Source organism: Pinus tabuliformis, chromosome 5_2, assembly GCF_031772625.1.
Source record: "Pinus tabuliformis cultivar Carrire ecotype Pingquan chromosome 5_2, CPIR1, whole genome shotgun sequence".
Lineage (NCBI taxonomy): Eukaryota > Viridiplantae > Streptophyta > Pinopsida > Pinales > Pinaceae > Pinus > Pinus tabuliformis.
The window spans coordinates 141,625,077-141,651,147 of record NC_142306.1 but is presented as its reverse complement, the minus strand read 5'-3'; the positions used below and the strand labels follow the sequence as shown (position 1 = coordinate 141,651,147).

General features: G+C 34.8%; 1 pseudogene; it reads left to right on the top strand.

Moving 5' to 3' along the window:
* The window catches only part of LOC149157906 (pathogen-related protein pseudogene), a 44,701-nt pseudogene that overhangs the window by 4,559 nt on the left and 14,071 nt on the right, over positions 1-26,071 (top strand).

Below are 26,071 nucleotides of genomic sequence, written 5' to 3'. Positions count from 1 at the left end.
TGGTGGATGTGTGCCCCTCTCCTCTCTGTATTGCAATTTTAAGTTTATCTTTGCATGAAAGAAAGGATTTTCTATGGGCAGGGTTCTGCAATGGAGCAACATCCATGCATAGATAAAGAGGATATTGTTTATCATATTTCCCAACTAGCCACTGATATGGAATTTATTACCACTCTTATTTCAAGGAAAGCAGACATGATTCTATATGAATCAAAGCACACTTTACTCTGTTGAACCAAAAGTTAAGTCTACTATAAACCAAGTTGGAATGACTACAGTCGACCTACAACCTTTTGATTGCTAAGGTGGATGACTTGACAAATTCCTCTTAAGCAAAGGAGATTGGGGTTTTGAAAGAGATATTTGAAGAATATGATGACATGCAGAATGCATCGTCAACCCAACAAGCAGAGGTAGATTCAAGAGTGACTAGCGACCTCGAAGGTTGCTCCTCCTCCTCACTCTAGACCTCGTACCCTAAGAAGTGAAGGCACTCCTTCCCTAGGATAAATGTTGTTGGATAGTTTATTTTTTTATAGATTTATCTTATGTTTTGTAAGTATGTATAAATTTTAAGAATCTTTTGGAGGATCTATAATCAATCAAATAAAAATTGTAGTTTGTAGATGTTAATCTAAAAGAATATTTCCTTTTGGAAAATTTGGAAAGTCAAAAAAGAAAAATATGTTACAGATGTAAAAAGTTATAAAAAGTTATGGCTTTCAATCCAGATTGGCTAAATAAAAAATATATGTTTCTTAAAAAAACTCAACTACCTTAAATAAGAAATCCAAGAACAACTTGGTACTCCAATCGCCAACAACAGACCAATTCATTACACCATGATTATGAATCTTCCACTAAATGACATTATCAAAAACACACTTGACAAATGCATAATCCATGTATTTCACCCATTACATCCATTTTAATATAAAAATTTAACATTTGCACCTATTTAAATGTCAAAAAAAATGAAACACTTGAAATCAATATTATTACAATAAATAAAACACTATAAGATGTATTCGAAAATATCTTATCCATTTCCTCACTTGGCCTCTATATAGACTTATCGGCTTTTTATATAGATATGATCAAAGGTTATTAAATAAGATTAGGGTTCTTAGTTTTTTTTAAATTAAAGGGTTAAAAGAGTTTTATAAAACAATTTAATTAAAAATTAAATAGAAAATGATAAAACGATTCATAACTAATTTAGTTATACATGAAGTATAGAACATCATATCTAAAGAGATGAGGGATTCTTGGAGCTCTGCAACCCTAATGACCTTGCGGCCATGAGGTAGGCGGCACAGAAAACCTCGAAAACAAGCAAACAGGCACGAAAAACAAAGCGGACAGGAGGCTCAAAAATGGCAGAGGAGACTAGGATGGGAGAGATCCCCTCCTACAGAGATGCAACAGTGGGTGAAGGAACAAGTAATAGTAAACCGGAGGATGAGAAAAGGACATCGGGACCAGTCCTTGGAGCAAAATGGCAAGCCGGGAGCAAAGGTAAATGCCTACCATGTGCAACAGAAAGGTTAATATTTGTTATCCCTATGAACAAACTCGAGTGTTACCGAAGTTACATGAAAGACCATGCATTGATATGCAATTTTATCAGTGTCTGGCCGTCTGAGAAAGACTTGACAAGAAGGATCCAGCAGAAATGGCAACCAGGCGGCCACATTGAGCTGAAGCTAGCTACACACTGATTCTTCACAGTAATATTCTCTAACCTGCAAGACAAAGAAATTTTTTTTGAAAATGGCCCATATTTCCATAACAATGCAGGTTTATTTATGAGATATTGGGAGCAATGTTACAACCCAGACAAAGAGAAATTCCTAGCAACACCAGTATGGGTTAGACTGTTTGGGTTACCTATGGATTTTTGGGACCCAGAAATCTTGGAAGGAAAACGAAATTCCATAGGTAGCTTTGTTAAAATAGCGGAATCAACTAAGAAAGGAAGATATACCTCCTATGAAAGAATCTGCATATACATGAACATTATGAATCCCATACCAAGAGCAATAGAACTAGAATACCACGAAGAGGTATGGCAGCAGGTTCTGGATTATGAACATATACCTTTTAGATGCAAAAAATTCCATGAATATCGGAACCTCTGCAAGGAATGTCCCTTAAATGCAGAAGAGGAGGAAAGAAAGACTAAGAAACAAAGGAAAAACACAAAAGATAATGAAGGGTTTCAAGAGATTAAAACTAGGAAAAGACCTGCAAAGGACACCCCTAGGGAAGGAAGAAAAGAGTAGCCAGTTAGAGAAAAAGAGGCGAACAGGTTTGAAATACTGTAGGTAGAAGAAGAAGATGAAGAAACATGAGGCATGGACTACCAAGAGGAGAAAGAACAGGAAGGAAGAATAAATCAAGAGGCAAACAACACCAAACAGAAAACCCAAAGAGAAACAGGGGAAAAGGGGAGAAAAGAAAAGGAGGATAAAGAGGAGAACGAAATAATGGAAATAGATATGGGTAAAGGGGAAGACTCAACAATAGAAGAAGAAATTCTGAGGAAATTATTGGACAAATGGAGGAACCTGGATGAGAGGTTTATCCCAGAAGAGGATAAAAAATTATACAAGGAAATCTTCAAAAAATATAAAGAAAAACAGGAGCAAGGAACTACAGGCATGAATGGGCAGTTAGGAACACAACATGATAACAGCCAAGAACAACAAAGTAAGGGAAGAGGAGGAAAAAAATAAGGAAGAAAGAATCTCCAGGAATCAATACAAGTAATGGGAGAAATGTTAGTTAATACAGGAAGAGCAGTACCGCTCTCAGCGGTCTTCCACCAAACCAACCAACCTACCCAATGATAATCACATCATGGAATATCAGGGGGCTTAACAACAAGGGTAAGAAAAGGTACCTGGTAGAAAGGATCAAAAAAAAAAAACCCCAAATTATGATGCTTCAAGAAACAAAAATAATGGGGGGGGGGGGGGGGGGGGGGAATGGAGGATATTCTAAATAAAATCAAACCTACCTATAAATGCATGACACTAGATGCAAAAGGAAGTGCAGGTGGTATTGCATTTTTGTGGAACCCTGCAGAAGTTATTGCAAACCACTGGATAGGAATGAAGAGGATCCTCTCAGGGAGATTCAGATTGATAGGACACAGAGAGTGGTTCTTAGTTTCGGCAGTTTATGGGCCACACATACTGGTGGAAAGAGAGGCCTTCCTAACACAGCTGCAACGGTTGGGCAACATGCACATAGAAAAATTGTGGGTGATAGTGGGGGATTTCAATATGGTCACCTCCATTGAGGAAAAGAAGGATGGCCTACAACGGGAGGATGCAGACATGGAAAGATTGAGGGAAACCCAGGTAGCACTAAAAATGATGGATATAAACACCATCAATGGCAAATACACTTGGAATAACCAAAGAGGAGGCAGTAGACAGATAGCTTCCAGATTGGATAGGTTTCTAGCAACAGAACACTTTCTTGGGAAAGACATATTCTACGAAGCAACTATCCTACCATGCCAAGGATCAGACCATTGGTCGATAAAGCTGGAAATTGTCATGAATACTCAAAACTAGCACAAACCGTTCAGGTTTGAAGCCTTTTGGCTGCGAGATCCAACCATCATAGAAAAGATGGAAAACTGGTGGCAAAACAATGAAAGGGAAATAAAAGGAAAGAACAAGATGCACACATTCCAACTGAGATTAAATGAGCTAAAAGGAAAAATCAAGCACTAGAACAAAGAAGAATTTGGCAACATTTTAAAGGACCAAGAGAATCTCAAAACAGAAATGACAAGGATACAATAGAAAATAACAGAAGATGGGAGAACAGAGGAGTTAGCGTAGGAAGAAGGAGGCAGGGAAAATTTTAAGAACCCCCCCTAAATTTATAAATATAATAAATGGGCGAATCTCCATGGTATATAGGAAAAATGGAAGGCGATTTTATCAATAATATAATATGTATATATAATTTTTTGGCGAATCTCTCACCAGGCATGGCCAATATTTTACTCAATTATAAAATCTTGTAAGATCTTGGTGAGTCTTTCACTAAATAATAAAACTTTGTAAAGTCCTAGTGAATCTTAGCATAGGCTACATGCTGGTTTAATTCCCCCATTTAAATAGGCTACATTCCAGGTGAATACCATGGGTCAATACCATGTGCCATTTTGGTGAATACCATGGGTCAATACCATGTGCCATTTTTATTTTTATTAATTCTAATATTAGGGTTAATAATGGTTTTTTGCATGGTATTAATAACAATCTAGTCCATGGTATTTGTCCCATAGTATTTTGGCCATAGGTTTCACCTAAATATAACCCATTTTTTGAGTGTTCGTAAATATAAGGTGACTTATGGAGTAAATATAAAAAAATGTTTTATTTGTTTACCATACCTCTCGTTTATTTATATTTTTATTAATTTACCATACCTCTTTTACAAATATGGTATTTGGCCCATAGGATTCACTTAAATAAAACCTCTTTCTTGAGCCTTCATAAATATAACGAGGGTTATGGACTAAATATAAAAAGAGGTTTTATTTATTTACGATACATCTAGTTTATTTATATTTTTATTTATTTACCATACCTTTTGAGTAAGTATAAAAAGACGTTTTATTTATTTATTTATTTTCTCGTTAATACTATGCTATGCTATTATTTACATTAAAACAGAAAAACGGTTACAGCCATGAAGTCATATGCCAGAGGCCGGGGATGGCACTCTGGACTTACAGTGCTCAAAAAACCACCCATACACGGTCCACACCACTAGATTGATTACCCACACAGGGGCCTTGACATGAAAGCAAATCACCCACACAGGGGCAGCATCCTTGAGACTAGACACCCACGCAGGGGTGCTACCACAGAAATTGAATGCCCACGCAGGGGCTTTAGACCTTAGTGTAACAATGATAGCAGAAGTAGTCATTCCATTCAGGGGCGTGGAGGAGAAAAAGAAAATCTTCATCAAACTCCCTCGCAGGGGCGTGGAGACACACTGAATAGTAGAATTCGCATACAAAACAGAGACATTCAAAACATACCGGCTGCCATAGCGGCTTACCTGACGTTCCATAACAAAATCAGAGCAACGTAGACAAGGAAGAGAGTGAGCGAGCGGACGACTAATCTTCCGGCTCCTCCTCATATATCCACCATAATCCTTCCGGGGGGGCAATCGGCCTTGGCTTTCTTTGACGAAGGCGCTGACTGAGTCGCTGGAGGGTCGATGTCTGGCCTCGGGCGGTCCTCCGGCAATCCTTCAGTAGCCCTGGAGCTCTCGGCCTGATGAAGCTGTGGGCGGGGCTGCTCCCCGACCTCCTCCACCGGTTCTTCCAGAAAAAGGACAGAGACATGGGCATTAATGCGCGAATTGGCCTGGGAGCTGTTAAAGGAGAAAACCGCGGTTCCAAACGCAGGAAGAGGATTGGAACCCGCTTCAGGATTGCCAGAACCCGCTTCAGGAATGCCAGAATCCATGAACTGGCGCGATTGCGAGGGATTAGCTTCTTCAACTCGATGACATAAATAGCGGCAACAGCGAGAAGAGACATTGTCGATGGATGGGCGCGAAGTTCCGCCTCTACCAGAGCCTCGACGGCTGATGAGGCGTTGCCGGAGCTTAACCATGGTGGCCTTGGATACCAGATAGCGAAACGGAGCAGGGTGAGCAGAAATGCACCCGTCGCCCACACTAGCAAGCTTGCTCCCAAATCCAAGTGCAGCGGGGTGCCTTGAGCCAAACCTCCATAAACTGACAACCATAATCCCAATTCCCCCCACTGTAAATGATCCTCTGCAAAATATTCCTTACCTTCATTGTATTTATGCTTCTCTGCACTGTCTCGGCCCTCTCCTACCATAACTGCACACAGCAACCAAGGCTGTAATCCGGACCAGGCATTAAATTGCCGTCCCTTCCCTCATCAGCACCCACGCTTGCAATCCCCGACGACTGCTTGCAGTGAATGCCCAACTTAACCTTGGTACCGCCTATGGTGACCAGGTGGCGGTCCCATCTCCTCGCCCGTGGCACCCGCATCCGGGGAAAGACGTTTTATTTATTTACCATACCTCCACTTTACTTATATTTTTATTTGTTTACACCCTTACATGTATATAAGGTGACTTATGGAGTAATATAAAAAATGTTTTATTTATTTACCATACCTCTCATTTATTTATATTTTTATTAATTTACCATACCTCTTTTATAAATATGGTATTTGGCCCATAGGATTCACTTAAATAAAACCTATTCTTGAAAATGGGCGAATGGATTCACTTAAATAAAACCTATTCTTGAAAATGGGCGAATGGAAGGTTGTAAGTCCTAATTTCAAGGGCTAAATTTACCTTTTTTACCCTCTCCCTTAAAATAAGGTGGGTTATTTGAGGCGATTTGTAAAAATGTACTATGATACAAAATATTCACCCACTAAAAATTTAAAACCCCTTAATTTTGCCAAAGGGCGAACATTCGCCCCTAAAATTATCCTTGGAAGGAGGGGTGCTAACAAGAAGGGAGGAAAGAAGAAAACAAGAGGAAATTCTATGGAGGCAAAAGTCAAGAGTTCAATGGTTGAAAGAGGGTGAAAGGAGTACAAAATCCTTCCATAGAGCCATGCAGCGACATAGGCAGTAGAACAAAATTTTCTCCCTAAAAAATACCCAAGGTAATAGGGTAACTCAGAAGGAGGAAACGGAAAATTTACTGATACAGCACTTCAAAGGCATATTGACGAAGACACAAAGCAATAGAGAAGAGCAGATAGAAAAAATAAGTCAACACATTCCTAAAAAGGTAAACAAGAAGCAAAACATGGCTCTCCTAAGGGTAATTACTGAGAAAGAGGTAGAGGATACAGTAAAGACATTGGAAAAAAACAAAGCCCCAGGCCTAGATGGATTTACAGCAGAGTTCTTCCAAGAAACATGGAGTTTCATGAAACAATACATTGTAGACGTAGTGGAAGAATCAAGATGTAATAAAAGAATGCATCCAGCATGGAATGCAACTTTTATAGCATTAATTCCAAAGGTAGAAAAGGCTAAGGAGCCACATGGCTTTAGACCAATAGCCCTATGTAATGTAATCTATAAGATTCTAGCCACCATAATGGTAAAAAGATTACAACCAATTCTCCCAGAGCTGATAGCAAAAGAACAAACAGGGTTTGTGAGAGGAAGACAGATAGTGGATGGGGTCATAGTCGCTCAAGAGGCAATACATTCATTAAAGAAGTCGTGAACTAAAGGAATGATGATTAAACTTGACTTAGCTAAAGCCTACGACAAACTCAGCAAAGCATATGGGTTTGATGACAGATGGATAGCGTGGATAATGTCCATGATATCCACTCCAAGCATGTCAATACTACTGAATGGAACCCCAACAGACACTTTTAAGCCATCCCGTGGACTCAGACAGGGAGACCCACTATCACCATTCCTGTTTATAATAGTAGCTGATGGCTTAGGCAGATTAATTAAAGCAAGAGTAAGCATCGGGGATCTTAAATGTCTCAGAATATTGGGGGAACAATTAACTCTTACACATCAACAATTTGTAGATGATGTAATGATGTGCAATCAAGCAAATCTTAAAGAAGCAAAGAAACTGGTTGAAATCCTAGCAGAACTCACAAATGCATCAGGAGGAGAGGTAAATAAGGATAAAATAGAGATATTCTTCTTTAACACCCCAATGGTGGCCCAAGCATTCTTAGCCAGAACCATGGGGTTAAGAATTGGCAAGCTCCCAACTAAATACCTGGGAGTACAACTGAGTGACTAGCAGAGAAAAATTGTGAATTGGAAAGGATTGATAGGGAAAATTCAAAAAAAAATGGACAATTGGACGTTTAGAACACTCAATATACCGAGTCATCTCATCCTACTGAAGTCATTCCTCCAGGCTATGCCAGTTTATTAGATGGCTAGTCAACCGATCCCTAAGACCATTTGCCAGAAAATGGTGGAAATTTCAAAAAACTTCCTTTGGCAACATCCAAGCAAAACCAAATAATGGGCCTTGCTCTCATGAACATGGCTAAGCAAATCAATTGCAAAAGGGGGCTTAGGCCTGATAGATCCCTACATATTAAACCAAGTCATGGGAGCAAAATTATGGTGGAGGTGGATTCAGGAAGGGGCAGATTTATGGAAATTATTATGGGGAAAGCAATATGGGTTGGCAAGGTCACCCGAAGGCAAACTCCAAACCCAACAAGAAAAGAAAGGTTCAGCCATATGGAACCTTGCCAGTTGTAACATGGACTTGATAAGAGACCACAGTTTTTGGGAAACTAGAGAGGGGGACAAAGCACCCTTCTGGCAGGAGGCATGGCAACAGAGAGGAGCCTTGAATCAGGAACCTTAGATCTGAGACATCCAACAGTACACCACACAAGCAGAGGAAGATGCCATCAGAAATTATTGGCTCCTTGACTAGGACGGTTACTGGAGAAAATGGAAGATGAAGAGAAACTGGCCCGAAGCACCAGAAACAGAACAATGGACAAATTACCAAAATGAAATGGCAACAAGGAAAATCGCAATTAAAGGACCAGATATAATAAGATGGGGTAAACGCATAAAATGCATGTTTACTATCTTAGAAGGATATCATATCAAGGCAGGAAGAATCAGAAATCCAGAGATAAAAAAAGGGAACATAATATGGCAGTTAAAAACTTGGCCAAAAGTGGCATTTTTTACCTAGACAGTGATGCACGAGTGCGCCTTGACCGGGGACCAACTGAGAAGGAAGGGGATGCTCATACGCTCGTGTTGTGCCCTATGCCAAACCCAAGAAGAAACCATGGATCACATCGTAAACTCCTGTAGCATCAGCAACAACCTGTGGCAGAACCACCACCAGCTTTTCGAGTCACTGAAAGGAACATAGGTAGTATAAAAGCAACAATAGAAAAGTGGAGCAGCAAGCCATGCTGCAACACTATACTGAAGCGTGCCTGGAATCTGTCCATTGGTTTCCTCCTATGGAATCTATGGAAGGCACGAAACTGGGTTATATTCGGAGAAGAAAAAAAAGACAAAGAAGAAATATGGAGCCAAACCATGAAGAACATAAGAGAAACAGTAATTCTTGAAAATTGGATCGAAGAAGATTAGAAGACAGAGGCAACCGAGACCCGCATTATGAACCGCCTACAAATCAAAGTAAAAAATACAAACAGGACAGAGAAGGAACATAAGGTAGGCAATTCAAGAGCTGAAGAAATCTATAGGAAACCACCACAGGGCTTCACTAAGCTGAACTTTGATGGCACGGCAAAAGGTAACCTAGGGGAGGCTGGCATAGGAGGGATATTCAGAAATGATGAAGGGGAGATTAGACGAGACTACGCAATGAACTGTGGGATTGCCACTAACAACGAGGCGGAATTCCACGCGCTAAACAGGGGAATAGCAATAGCGATTAGGGAAGGATACCAAAGTCTACAGATCAAAGGCGACTCGATGTTGGTGATAGAAACAATTAAACAACTCCAGGAAGGAATACCAACCGAAAAACAAAGCAAAAGTTGGCGGACAACATGGATAATAACCGAAATCAGTTAGCAGGTAAGGAAGGTCACATACATTATACCATCCCATGTGAAAAGGAAAGGAAACGCCCTGGCGAACCTCCTTGTGAATTGCGGATTCCATAACAGAGAGCAGCAGTTGGACGCGAGCGTGGATGAAATTTACCAGAAAGAAGAAATGAGACATGTAATTTAGGCAGCAGAAGAAGACAGGCGCCAAAGTGAGTGTCTAGAGAAGTCGCTTGGAGTGGACGAGAGGGACGAAGGACAAAGTCAGGAGCAAGTGGGACAGAACAGGTCTGACATGGAAGAGCAAAGGACAGACAAAAGGACGGAGAGGAGTAGGATGACGAAGGGGGGTAGAGGGAGGACAGGCCTGGAAATATCGGGGGCAGAGATGGAAAGGTATGGAAGAAGCGAGGGCAGGACAACAAGTTCGAGGATGGGCAACATAATAGTGCCAAATGGCAGAACGGAGTTAGCAAACGGATGGCAAGAGCAGCGAGGAGAGGAAAGTATTAAATGAAGGACGGAGGACAGGACATTTGGGTAGCATCCCAAGGCAGATGGGAAGGGAAGCGGGCCAAGACAGGAGGGAAGGGTGGAAAACTGGTGGTAAATTTACGAAAGGAAAATAGCAATGGGATAAAGCCAAAGGAAAAGGAAAATCTTACACTTTGCATGCGGACGCGTAAGAAGAAAGGTGGTGAGAGTGAAAGAATAGGTAGCAAACGAGAGTCGAAGGAGACAACGAAGCGAAGGAAGGTAAATGGGTATGTGAAATCTCATCCTCAATCCTGTGAAGAAATAACCAGATTAAATTATAGAGTAAGCATAAAGATAGTTATGCAGATCTGGGTTAACAATAGAAATTATGGTAGAATTTATAGAGATAAGAAAGAATGTGACAGTGAAGAACCCTTGGGGGGCCGGAAAGAAGGGGAAGAGTATGGGTAAGGTGAGGGAGAGAAAGGATGCGCATGGTCCAATTTTTCAAAACGCTCTTAGTAGAATTGATGCCTTAGTAAATAACAGACCAGGTAGTATGCATGTTGTATGGAATAACGACAGTGGGAAAGGGAAAACCCAAAATCCTGGGAGGAATGAGTGGCACCTCTTGGTGAGGGGGGAAACTGTTACAAGCCATGAAATGGCATCTAATTCCGAGAAAACCAACACTGGGAAAGGGGCATGAAAACCAATTAGTGCAAGGGGTGACCCCTTGAGAAAGACTGAGCACTCAACCAACGAAAAGTTTTTTAGAATGCATAACGTAAGTTGGGGTAAACAAGGACACCCCAAAGCCAAAAGAACAAAGGAAGCTATCGTTTTGCATAAATAGGAAGGAAACCAGAGGGAGGAACCTTAGAGAGGAATAAAATGTTGGAGCAGGACCAAGAAGAGGGGGGTAGGAAAACCCAGGATGAAAATGCAAATTCAATTACTAATACTGACACTTGTACTCATTCTATGATAGGTCCAACCCTAGGAAAGGGTGTAATCGCAATCCAGAATGCACAACTACAAGCAGAGAGAGCTAAGGAGCGGAAGAGAAGAAGAATGGCTCCTAGGCGTAGTAAGAGGATAATTAAAAAAGAACAAGGCACCAACAATGTAGGGAAGAAAAGGGGTCGGCAATCGGACGGAGCACAAATGAAGAGAATCATTGACTCCTTTATGGAGGGTAATCCGAAGGAGGTAAGAGAACAAATCTGGAGCTGGGAGAGAGATCTGCGAAATAACCTTAGGTGCAGAGACTTCCCCATGGATGAGTGGGAAGGCATGCTGCAGGACCCGGGGACCTCAAACGGCCATCAATCACTCTTCAAAAGGACTCTGAAACAATATTGGATCATGAAACATGTTCTAGCTCGCGCCATGACACTTCATCAGGAACACATGGAAGGGGAAGTCCTGGATAAGAAGGAAATAAGAAAGGAGCCAGACCCTGTTCGAATGGAAATTCTGAAAGACCTTGCGACAATCCAGATTCAAACCTACAGGAATAATCTTGCATTGGGCCGAATTGAGCAGACTCTATCAGAAATAAAGTTGAAATTGTTCAAGGGACATGAGCTACCAGGTCCTGGGGTGAAGGAGCTAAGTTTTGGAGCAAAGGTTTCAATTAAGATAGCATCCTCTGATGAGGATTAGTTTACTTTGTCTTCTGTCTTTGAATGTAGTTAAAATGCAGAAAAGAAGCAATTTTGTTATGTTTTGTAAAGACGATAGGGATAATCTCTCGAGAAGTAGGTGGTGTGTAATGAACTTATTCAAATTTTGGAGTGGGTATAATGCTAACTAGTGGTCACCTAGTTTCCTTCGGGCAGGTGACTGACCGGAGAACATGTTTGTAAAAAAATTTCAAAAAGTAAATATAGAGAGCACTACATTGTTTACAAAATAAAATAAAAAAATAACTAATTCAGTTATATAAATTAAATGTTTGATAAACATTAATAGGCATCAAAGTATTTATTTTGCAAGACATTTTATATTACTTTAAAAAATTTAAAAATAAATAAACATAAAATTTAATTAAAATATAATTGTATTTTAATTTGATTATTATTAATAATTATTATAAAAAAAATATTATGAAGAAATGAGCTCTGTGGTTCCTAGTTCTCGGCGGCTAGGGTTTCCCTAGCTATCGCAACTCTTTAAGTTCATATCCGAAGGTTTTTCATAGATTCGAAGACTGAATCGTGGTTCGTTGGTCGGCTCGTTGGATGTGTGTGGTCACTGGAAACTAGTTTCTGCAGATCAAGATTCCTTGGAAACTAACGTTGTTGCTTCAGTGGGATGTATAGTTTGTTCAAGCTCGTTTCTTGATAGGCGTGATATTGCAGGCCTAGGGACATCAATTTGAGCTTGTATTGTGGGAGGCGTTGTAGATTTGGAGCAAGACTCCCTTTGTTGGACAATTTGTTTCTATTCACCATGCCATGGAGGAAGTGGTTTCCTTAAGAGCCATGTTGCAAGCACAAAAACCACAAAGGTCCTTTTCTCCCCCAAAAAGAGTTGGGAAGAAATTAGTTAAGATCCTTGTAGTGGAACTCTCTCCTTCATATACATGCAAGAGAGCTTTAGCTCTCTAAAAAAAAAATGTTTGTTAGTAAGTTTATGGGCTTGTGGTCGAATCCAAAAGCTATTGAAACCAAGATCGTGGAACAATAGGCCCCCAAGATTTATGGTAAATTAACTTTATTTCTAGTAGGTAGAGGCTTTTATGTCTTTTTTCTTCTCAACAAAATGGAAACAGATTTGATTTTCATGTTAGGATCGTATTTCATGGGGTCTAGAGGCATCTTCATCACTCCATGGACTCTGGATTTCAGTCCAGATTTTGAGATTACCGTCATGTTGGTGTGGTTTCGACTGCCACACCTCCCTCTTCATCTTTTCTTGGGGGGAGCGGGGGGGGGGTTGTTTTGGGGTGTTATGGACTAAAAGACATAGGAAACAAGCTTGGTCGTTATCTGGATAAAGCGAACCACAAGGAGGTCAATTTTCTTATGATGGAATATGTGTTGAGGTAAGGCTCAATGAAGGTTTATTGGAGGCCCCAAAGATAAATCTATGAGAATTGAGCCATTTCCAGGAATTAGACAATGAGTGGATTCCTTTCAAGTGCAATGAATGTCATACTCATGGGAACTTTGCCAAAAATTTCCCCCAACAAAAAAAGGACAAGCAAGCCCAAGCCCCTATTTCTAAAGAGGCTAGTTTCCAACTAGCACAAAATGAAAGAAGGAATCGACAAAACAAAGTTGCAACCACAAAAAAATCTGCCAAAGCAGATCTCGTGCTAGAACCTTCCTTCAACAAAAATTCTTTCGAGGCTCTTCAAGATCCAGAACAAGATGGAAATACCCCTTTGGATAAAACCCCAATTGAGTGTCAGGGAAATACAGAAATGTCGGTAGAGAGTGCAGTGCAAGCTCCTTCATGGGTCGCCTCTCCAAATTCAGAGTTATACTTTTGAGGAAATAACATTGGCATTGAAACCCTCCAGACTTGTGGAGATGAAGAGATCTATCCCAAAGATTTACCAAAAAGTTATGATAGTTAGAGAAGCTCATGAAAAATCATGAACGAGAGCAGCACTGAAAAATCCCTCTCCTCAAATACAGTGGAACCACCTCTCACAAGAGGTAGGAATTCCAATAAAGAAAAGCGAGAACATGAAACATATGCTAACTTGACTTAAGGATCCCAACTCCACGTGAACGCTTTGTTTAAAAAGCCTCTCAACTAACTCAATGTACTATTTTTGTATACTCTTATGCTTGAAATATGTAAATTTACTCTTATAAACATGTAGAGGACTCAATTGTAGTTTTGTGGAAATTAATGGGATTTGTCTCCCATGAATTTAGTCAGTACCTTAGTGGAAGATCCCATGGAAGAAAATTATTGAAATTTAATGAAGTTCCTGAATATTTGTTGTGACCAAACATGGATTTAATACAATATTTACTCACTTTTATTTGAAAAAAAGATTATAAAAATAATTAATATATGAGTTAAACATATGTACTTTTAAAAAAACATGTAACAAAATTCTTAATTATGGAGATTCATCCCCTCTTTATCATGAAGATTCTTAACTTGTAAATAGGCATTTTTACAGTATTATGGGTCAATATGATGACTTTCTAATACCAATACCCAAAAACCATAACTAATATTCATCTGACATAGATTCATATGACATCATTTTAATTAAAATGGTAGAAAAGAACATGATTACTACTAATATTCATATAACATAGGTCATATGACATCCCTTTAATTAAAATGGTAGAAAGAGTACAATTACTTTAAAAATAAATCTCAACCTTTGATCTGTGATTATTACTAATTTTTTTTGTGGCAACGTGAGTCCTAAGATGAATGGTATGCCTAATCCATGGCTTGAGTAGTCGTGACCCAGGGGTATCTAAACCATCAAAATCACCCATGGATCACACCTATCCTGGAGAACATCAACCCTTAACATGGATGGATTTTTTTCTCACATAGTTTTGAACTGGTGACATTTACATCATGGAGTGCCTAAACAAAACACCCTTACTAAAAATATTTTAAAATATTCCATGAAAATTAAATTGCTAACATCCACTTAATAACTATTGATAATTAAATTAAAATTATAAAACCCTGCTCCAAAATAAAAATACTCATCAAGAATTATAAATTCAGCTATAAATATTTATTTTTAAATATTTAACCATTATTTATTTTAAAATTATTTTAATTAATTTAATAAAATATTATTTCAATTTATTTATTTTAATTCATAATAAAATTAATTCCTTCAAAATTTACAAATAAATATAATATTTTTCTTTATAAATTTTATTAAAATAAATTTATAAAATAATATACATGTTTAAAAGTCATTTTGTATAATATTATATAAAAATTAAGATATAATATCACAACATGATAAAGAGTTTAGATTATCCATTCGTGAAACACTATCGTTTTGCCTAAAAGATGTACATGTTGAATATGTCTCCAAAATCATTCCAACCTTTAATCTTCATTTAAAATGGGAAATTGGGAATTATTATTATGTGTATTAACAGTGGTTAATAATGTTAGTGAGTTAAATAAGAAAAGTGTGAAATTATTAAATTATTAGCTTAATGTTTTGTAATAATTTTTTTTAACGGATAAGTGATATAAATGATTTTTCCATATTATAATATATTTATAAGAAAATGTAATTGTATTTTTAATTTGAGTTTATTTTTTAAATTTAAATTTATTAATAAAATAAATAAATGAATCTATTTTATTTAAACTATTATTAAAAATAATAACTGCAAGAAAATGTAATTGTGCTTTTTAATTTGAGTTTAGATTTTAAATTTGAATTTATTAATAAATTATTAATAAAATAAATAAATAATCTATTTTATTTTAAATTATTATTAAAAATAATCGTCGTTTTGTATGCTACAACATATGCATGCAGATGCTTGCGAGCTAATGTTGTACAGTTATATGCTTCTTGTTTTAAGAGAAGACAGAATTTATGTTAATGTGGTTTTTTTTTTAACTAATAAAGTATTTAATAATATATTTGATGGTATATTATAATAAGAGGATTGTACAAAATGGCATAAATATAGTATAGATGTTATTTTTATAATTTTTTGAAATTTATATTTTTATATATTATTTTTCTGTTTAATAGTTTTAAAATAAATTCCAAAATAAATCTCATACAAATAAATTCCAAAATAAACTTCATAAAAATTGTTTGTTCAATAAATTAGTCTATTTCAAAAATAAATTTTTGAAGTTCAAAAATTCAAAAAAAAAAAAATTGAAAATTTTCAATTTAATATAATAATTTGTGATTAATTTTATTAAAAAAATAATAATATTATTTTTTACTAAAACACAATTGCAATATAACTTACTGTTAGTAAGTATAAAAATTAATAATAAATTATTACACTTAAATATATGTACATGTAAATTAAATAAACATAAAATTATTTGACAATATAATCTAGAAAACTAGCCTCAGTTACTTGTAAATCTAATTAGAGCAAATGGGGAATGAAATCAATGATGTCCCCAGTGGTCTCACATGTGCAAACAACTTTAAACCTATGAAAAGTATGTAAGTATTCATAGTGTTAATTTATTTACTTATCTATATATGAGGTTGATGTACGTTGACATACCTTAAAATTATCCATAAATATATCGACCCTCTCTTGATGTAAATACTCAAGTAGTGAATTTATTTACATGGAATCATAATTAACAATTTAACTTCATTTTTGGAGTGGGTATTTTGCAAGAGGAAAATGTTATGGATGATAAGATATAAGGAAAGAGTTAAAAAATATAATAAGTTTTATTTTTATTTTTTGGGATTTAGATATATAGTAATAAAATTTATTTATATATTAAATAAAAAATATTATAAATTTATAGAAAAAAAATTATAAAATGGAAATTTTATATTTTTATATGTTTTTATTATATAGTTGATTTTTATATGATAATTGGTGATTATAACAACTATATAATAATTATATTCAATTTAGTCATTTTCATCGACATGTTTAATAATATTTCCATAATAACTTAACTTTAGCTATGAAATGAAAAGAACAGAGAGATGTGTGCACGCACAAGCAATTATCTTTTCTATTATATAGAATCATTCAATTACATCATGTATTTATTGTATTAATGACATCCAACTATTTCTAAGATGAGGGATTGTTGTTGAGAAAATATCTTAACTATCTAATTCACTCAACAAACTAATCTTACCTATTTTCTAAAGTAAGTGTTATTTCCAAGTCTCCCCTTTAACTCTTAAATTATTATACAAATTACACACATTAGTTTGATATGGTCTTCATCAACAATTACATTCACTCTAAGATCTTGCACGCATTCCCATTTTTTCACCACCACATGAGCTACGACTTGATCTCCATTTGAAACATACCCGCCTCTGACCATCGTTGATGAATTGTGGAGAATTGACATTTCTTGACTTCCCCGAATAACAACCCAGATATTGAATATCTCTATGGACAAGTTTCCATCCTAGTAGTATCCACCGAAATACACACTTCTAATTATATAGGTAACCTGTCTAAGTACAGAGCTTATCGAGCAGTCAATTATGCAACTCACTTCTAATTATATAGGTAACATGTGTAAGTACAGAGCTTATCCAGCACTCAATTATGCAATTGGACTTTCTTCACACACACTTACATACACACATTGATAATATCTAACTAATACTAGAACTGATAGTTGTTTTATAAAAGCATGAGAGGCTTTTTATTAAATCTATTATCACTATCACAATCTAAGAAGTCCTCAAGGTTGGCCTCTGGCAAGTCTTCAATGGTAGCTATGTTGGTTGATTCCTTTAATTTTCCATTTAAGAGATCTCTGACACGAGTTTTACAATTGAATGTTGTGTGTCCATGTTTTTGACAATAAAAACATTCTACTGAGTTCTTGTTTTTATTGACTCTACCCTTTGAGAATAGTGTCATCTCATCATGTGAGTTGTCCTCTGTGTTACATGATTTCATCCTCTTCTCTTATGCTAAGAGTAATGCAATCATTTCATTTAATGATCAAGAGGAAAATTGAATTAAGGTGAAAATAGCATTATCATAATTTAAAGATAAGTTATTTAACAAGATAGCCTTGACATCTTCTTCTTCTATTTTTTCCCCAATTTCCTCTAACTGCCTTATGAGTGATTTTAAATCATTTGCGTGTGTAGACAATAATACCCCATCATGCATTTTGAGTTTAAATAACTACAATTTCAGAAAGAATTTTGCATTCACGGCATTTTCCCTAAATATCTTAATTGTTCCCATATTTGTGAAGAGGACTTTTCTAAGTTTATAAGGTGAAATTGTGAATCTGACAAAGATAGTCATATAATAGACTTAGCTCTCTCTTCCCTTTTCTGTCATTCATTTAATTGTTTAAGATCTTGAAGTGTTGGTTCCAATCCTTTTACTAAGCTCCATAAGTTTTTATGCATCAAATTCATTTAGACTTTCCCCTTCCAAATATAAAAATTTATAAAAATTTGACCCATTGAATTTTTCAACTACTATTTGCTCCATTTTTTAAATAAACAACTACGGTAAAATTATTACCTCGTGCACTAGCTCTATTGCGTACAGCTCTTGCGGTGGATCTCGTACACTAGCTCCTGTTGATTTGACCAAAGGTGAAGCCTTTGCAAATGGTCACAGTGTCATTGAGTTGATCTCCTCGCTTGCCAACCGTAATTACATCCACGCAAAATCATTCAAGATTGTTGCATCCCAACCAACTTTATGTATGATGTCTCTCGGTTAAACTGTTGTGACATATGGTTGAAACGTAGTCAAACGTGTTGCTGAAACTCCAGAAATTAGTAAGATGCAGCAACTAAAGGTTGTACACGTGACAACCGTAAGGGAGAGGTGGAATCACGTTGGCCTTCTGCAATTAATGTGAGGATACCTGATGACAGACAGGCGTGAGATTTACAATCGTCTGCATGAAAAAGGCCAGGATACGCTCTTTAAAATGCATTGTTCCACATAGCACAAAAATAAATATTAAATTCACTCCTCTCACATTTTCCCGGGCTCTCCCTGTAAGGAGTTAACCCAGAGCTATCATCTCTGATACCTAAAAGAACAAAAAGAACAAAGAGATGTGTGGCTGTACAAGCAATTATCTTTTCTATTACACATAATCATTCAATAACATCACATCATAAAATCATGTATTTATGGTATTAATTAGATCCAACTATTCCTAAAATGAGGGATCGTTGTTGACAAAAGATTTCAATGGTCTAATTCACTCAACAAACCAATTTTTTACATATTTTCTAAAGCGTTATTTCCAAGTAAATCCTCATCCGTAACTTCTCTCTATGTCTTCATATTAAATTTTTATTCTTAATCACTTACATCAAATTTATTGAATTTCATAATTAGAAATATTTATAATTATAAGTATGAGTTATATCTTCATAATCTCCATTAATGAATACTTGTTTTTCATGTTCTTTATCTCCATTTTTTAAAATCTTTATCTTTGGCTTTCTTTAATTTTGCTCGATTTTCATTTTGTATTCGCAAAATATAAACATTTTATTTGTTAAAACACATATAAAAGATTATCATCAAATAAAATACATGAACCAACAACTTTATCAATTTATATAAAAACATAAAACCCCTCATTAAATTAATTATAAAACCATTTATTTTTTTGTAATTTAACTTAACACATATAATCTATTATCTCTTTGATGTTTCCTGATGCCACTTTGAAGGTATACTAATCTATTGGGATGATGAATGTGTAACTAAATATTGAAAATTTACACATCAATATCTAGTTTTTATGTTAAAAAAAATTTCATACTTTTTATATTAAGGAAAATTTTCTATTTTTAAATAATACACACTTTTATATAATTTAGAATATTTAATATTCACTACTTTTTCTCATTTATATATTAAAATATTTTTATGATTTCTATATTTTTAAATTTTTTACAAATAATACTTTATAAATCATTATCTGCTCGGGGTAGCTCAAGTGGCAATGGCCATGGAATGAAATCTTACCGAACTAGAGATCTTGGGTCCGAATCTTATACTACCTTCCCCGTTGCAAGTTGAATAATGGACATATAAAATGGAAAATAAGACTCTTACCAAGTTGAACAAAAAAATACTTTATAAATCATTTAAAAATTCACCATTTTATAAATTGTTAATATTTTATATAAAATCATGATATATAGAGTCCATTCTATATTAAATGACCTAACCTGTCAACCTTGGAAAATCCATTCTAATATTATTAAAGAAAAAAAAAAACCCTTTCAAAATTTCTATATTACCAATAATGGCAATACAAATAATACGTTTTATACTTTCTATCTTATTAATCACTTTAATACAAATAATATTTTATAAACTATATAAATTTTTTATAAATAATTAATATTTTATATAAATTTATAATATATATGAAATGAAGAGTCCATACTTTATCTTATCAATCACTCTAACACAAATAATAAACTATGTAGAAATTTTATAAATAATTAATATTTTATATAAATTTATAATATATCAGATTCCATCTTATATCAAATATCAAATGAAATAATGTGTCGACCTTAAAACATAAATTTTATTGTGAATAGATTTCCAGGGAGTAGTAGAGTAAGTTTGTGTCTTATGATTTTGATTAAAACTTCATGAGCAATTGCAAATTGACACCATAATTTCTACAAAGGTGTGGAAGGTGTTCATTCAAGCACCTTCCTCTGCACTCCACACAATCATCAGAAGAGCACCAATAATCTTCATATTCATTGCGACATAGAATTGTTTGTATATGCACGTTTTTATTTTTGGAGATTGAGAAAGCTACATATAATACTCAGATGTTGTAGACAAAACTATATATTTATAGATTTGATTAAAAATTTTCCTATATGTAGTGCCATGTTTCGAACAATATTGCATTGATAATATTGTAGCCCCATTAGTTTACGCAATGCGAAGTGTAGTGGCATGGACTTTCAGTGCGCAAAGTTTCCGTCGCACCTCTGCAACTCTGCACAATGACAAATCTTCCACATAAGGTAACATCATAACAAATAAAATAATATATTTCACCCAATGAGAAATGATAACAACATTTTCAAGTTTTTATGTACATGCTTTTGAACACAGAGTAATTGATTGTTCATTTTTTTTGTAAACGAAGATTTGTTTCTATCGTTAATCGTTCTGAATGCACTTACTTGATATGTAATATTCCATTTAATACAGCTACTTAATATGAATTTGAAATAAGACGTGGAAAATTACTCTATATCTTCAGTGGTTTAGGGCAACTACCGTAACAGTTGCAAAGTTTCATATCTAAGGGTTTATCTTTCATTGTCCAAAGTACGAAGGTGTGGCTTATTGAAACAATTGTGGAAATACAACGTTTTGAAATAACGATAAAACACAACAACATTTTCAAATGACGACAAAATTCGAACTCTGTACAAAGAGGTAGAGACTATGCTACTATACAATTATCACCCTTGTTTATATTAATGATTTTCCTTTTCCTATACTTTATTTTATGTGGAAAATGTATAAATTTTAATTACACAAAAAAATAACACATATTCAAGATTTCGATTTCCATTCAAAACATCAATTTTACATTAAAAATATAAATTTTAAGAAATAACAAACACATACACACACATATATATAAGGTTGCTCGCTCATCTAGTTAGAGCTAATGGAGAATGAAATCAATGATATCTCTGGTAGAAGTATGTCAATTTATCTGCTTATTTATGTATGAGGTTGATGTACCTTGAAACGCCTTAAAATTATTCACCTTCTGTTTGTGATGGAATTAATGGAAGAGGTGAATTTAACTACATAGAATCTTTTCTTGAATGGAATTTTTTCATATATAAGTGATATATGGAATCGTTTCTTGTATATAAGGTTTATTTGGAGAATCATAATTACCAATCCACTTGAACGTCATTTTTGGAGTTGAAATCTTATGAATGATAAGATATAAAGAAAAGTTAATAAATATAATGAATTAGGTAGTTTTTTTTTTTTTTCAGGGAATTAGATATATGTAGACAAAAAATTTATTCATATATCAAATATAGAACGTTATAAGTTATATAAAAGAAATTCACATAACAGAAGTTTTATACTGAATCAATTCATTTTTATGAGTATTTCTATTATACAATTGGTCTCTTTATATAACAATAAGGGTCTATAACAACTATATAATAATTATATATTCAATTTAGACATATTCATTAACATGCTCAATAATATCTTTATGATAACTTAACTTTATCCTTTGAAATCCTCATCCATAAATTCTCTGTGTATCATCATGTTTGATTTATGCATAAATTTTTACCTCAAAGTTATTAAACTTTGTACTTTAGATGTATTTATAGTTATAATTATGAATTATGTTTTCATATTCTCACTTAATTAATACTACTCTTCAAACTTTTTCAACTATATTGTTTATCTTTAATTTCCGAAATCGTTATCTTTAACCTTCTTCAATTTTATTCTAATACTTTTTATTCTTACAAAATGTAAAACTATATTTACTTAAAATACATATAAAAAATTATCATAGACAAACAACTTTATCAATTTACCAAACATAAAACCCCTTATTAAATATAATCATATTATATATTCTATAATCTATACATGAAACTCATGGCAATATATATAATCTATATATTATCCTAGGGAACTCATGACAATATATATAATCTATATATTATCCTATGGAACTAATGGCAATATATAATCCATATATTATCTTTGATGTTTCATTTTGAAGATATACCAATCTATTGAGAATGATAAATGCATTACTAAATATTGAAAATCTTATACATCAACGTCTGCATGTTAAATTATCAAAGCTTTTCAAATAATCCCTTTACTTTTTTATAAGTCAAAATACTTATATTGACAACCTCTTCCATTTTATAAATTAAAAAAAAATTCATAACTTTATAGTATTAATAATTATAATACCATTAATACTCTATCAATCAATTAAAAAATCATCATTTTATAAATCCTTAATATTTTATGCGACGTTATGATATATACTAAATGAAAAGTCCATTCTCTACTAAATATGAAATGCTTTAACGTGTTAACTCTGCAAATTCAATTTAATAATTCTAATATAAATAATATTATATTATTTTTATAAATTATTTAGAAATACAAATTATTTGAGAATTTATAATTATATTGAAGATGTTTTTAAGATGAGTTTGGTTTGGCAGATTTAACTAATAGTAGAGGTTCACTTTCTTTTTCTTTTATCCAACAATTTTTTAATATGTGGCAAAACACGACAATTAGAAAGTTTCAAATTAATTATGCTTTTTTGGACAAGATTTCACAGAGTGTGATTACTATTGGCATAACTACTGCTATAATTGAGTATTTCATATTTTTAAACTCAAAAACATAAGTCAAATTGGGAAAGGCTCCAAAGTGTTTATCACAAGACGTTAGCACGAATCGAGACAATTTAACAAGCCCTTGCATGATACAACAACCTTAAAAATTAAATATTCGAGCGCCTTCAGTGACAACTGCAAGCCGATAACCCATTTTAAAGCCTACAATGTTGTTCAATATTTTTAATAACCAATGAAGATACACCTATTTTATCCCTTTCTAAGTCGTAATTTTCAAAACAAAATGCATATTCAACCAACATTATTATTAATAACAAATTAGGATACGCATTACATGCATCTTTCACTGAATATTGTATTATCACTAAATCATGATCCATCCATTGAAACCACTTGTTATTTAATATCCATTAATATCATAAATGGATGTTACCCCTAAGGACAAACAAAGTGCAACAATAGTCAAAATACTTAGTTACTCCTAGTTGTGCACAAGAGTGGCTAATCGTGGATGAGAATTAGAGGAGGGGAAGGGAGGAAGTGGAATAAGGGGTCTAAGAGGTCATTGCAATGCTGGGGTGGTCATGTTGATTCTTGCTAATTTTGTTTGTAAGGAAAACCTTATAGTAGGAAACCATCTCACAAGGCACATACCTTCTTTTCTTGGATTTTTAAAGAATCTGAAGTTGTTCTTTTGGGTGAGAATTCCTTTTCCAAAGCAATTTCTCCAAAGATAGGCAGGTGCAGTGAGTTGAAAATTTTGGAATTGAATAGAAATGTTCTTGAGCGATCGTTACGGTTAGAGTTGGTTCAATTGCGGAGTCTACATGTGTTAACCCTTTCTGAGAATTTCATCACTAGTTCCATCCCTAAAGAAATTTCCAATTGCACAGAATTGACAGATTTCAAATTAGATACAAATAACCTCAATGGATCAATACCATCCGAGCTAGGTCGATTGCAGAATCTCAAGTTGCTTCACTTGTTCAATAATTTGTTGAAGGGTTCCATCCCTAAAGAACTTGGTCATTGTTAGCAGTTGATAGAATTGAAGTTGAATACAAACCAACTAGAGAATTTGATATCATTTGAGCCGAGTCAATTGCAAAATATGGGGTTGCTCCCTTTGTTCAAAAATTCTCTCAATAGCTCTATTCCTAAAGATCTTAGAAATTGCACACAATTAAAAGAATTGGGGTTGAATACAAATCAACTGTAGGGATCGATACCATCTAAGCTTGAATAGTTGAAACATCTAAGCCTACTTCACTCGTTCGAAAATTTGCTCAGCGGCTCCATCCCTAAGGAGCTTCACAACTGTACACAGATTACAGAATTGAAGTTGAATACAAATCTATTACAAGGATCGATAGCATTTGAGTTGGGTCACTTGAAAAATCTACAATTGTTTCATTTGACTGAAAATGTGCTTAATTGCTCTATCCCCAAAGAACTTAGCTACTGTAAGAATATGAAAAAATTGAGGTTGAATACAATCATCACACGGGGACTACACCATCAGAATTGAGTCAATTACAAAATCTCAGGTTGCTTCACTTATTTGAAAATTCTCTCAATGGAACCACTCTTGTGGAGATTTTACAGCTAGAGAATCTAGAAGAAGTACTTATGTATAAGAACAACCTTGTGGAAAACATATCAGTAGTTGTTAGCAACTTGAAGCGTCTCAAAAGATTGGATCTCCACCATGACCAACTCCAGGGGAAATCCCACCTCCATTAGGTGCAAATCAAATCAAGTAGATTGAAATTGACTTAACATGGAATCGATTCAGGGGCACATTGCCGACAATGGTATGTAATTTAGGCAAGCTAAAGGTTATTTCCATTGGAAACAACTTGCTCCAAGGATCTATTCCCCCCAAAATTGGCCAATGTCCTAGTTTGAAATGATTGATAATTAATAACAATAATCTCAGTGGTGTTATAGAGTGATATGAGGTTCAACGATAAGTTTATGGGATGTAACCCACGAGATGAGGGCTAAAATCTCATTGAGTATATATATGACCTGTTGTGTCTTGGCTAGAAGAGTAGGCGATCCCATAGCGAACGTCTGGGCTCTTGTTGAGGCAAATGTTTCCTGCTATTGTGCGGCTTGCAGGCGGTTGCACATAGCCTAGGTTTATAGTGGCAACCAGTTAGATTTGATCCTGGGTCTATTCAGGATAACTCTCACCAATTACCAATTGTTCTAGATTTAAAAAAAAAAACAATAATCTCAGTGGTGTTATCCCATATTTTCTTATTTCAAAGCCTTTTATGATTTCTTAGGTAAATTTGAGTGGCAATCATCTGGAAGGAAAAATCATCTTGAGCCTGGGAAATTTAATAATCTCTGATATATAGACCTATCGATGAATAATTTGATGGGCAGCATACCAAGAGAATTTGGGCAGTTGTCAAATCTAGAAGTCCTGAAGTTATCCTCAAATCACCTCGATGGTTCTCTGCCCCCTTTAGGTAATTGCAAACAACTTCATTTCCTTGATTTGGGTTTTAACCTTTTGAATGGTTCAGTACCAGTTGAGCTCTCAAACATTACCAAATTGGAGCATCTTATTCTCTAGGGGAACCAACTGATTGGAAGCATTCCAAAGGTCTTCTTCAAGTTACAGCAACTGCGAGAATTAAATCTTGGAGGAAACCAACTGGGAGATTTTATCCTTCCTACACTCGGTAACCTTACAAGTCTGTTGATTACATTGAATTTGAGCATAAATAGATTTACTGGGTAGATTCCACCATAGTTAGGCAGTGTTAATAAGCTTAGAAGCCTCGATTTATCTTACAATAACTCCATCTGCCATGGATGGTCTTGTTTCATTGAAAGTACTGAACATGTCCCATAATCACATAGAAGGACCCATGCCAAAGTCATGGTTGAACTTTCTAAACGTGTCCCCTGCCTCATTC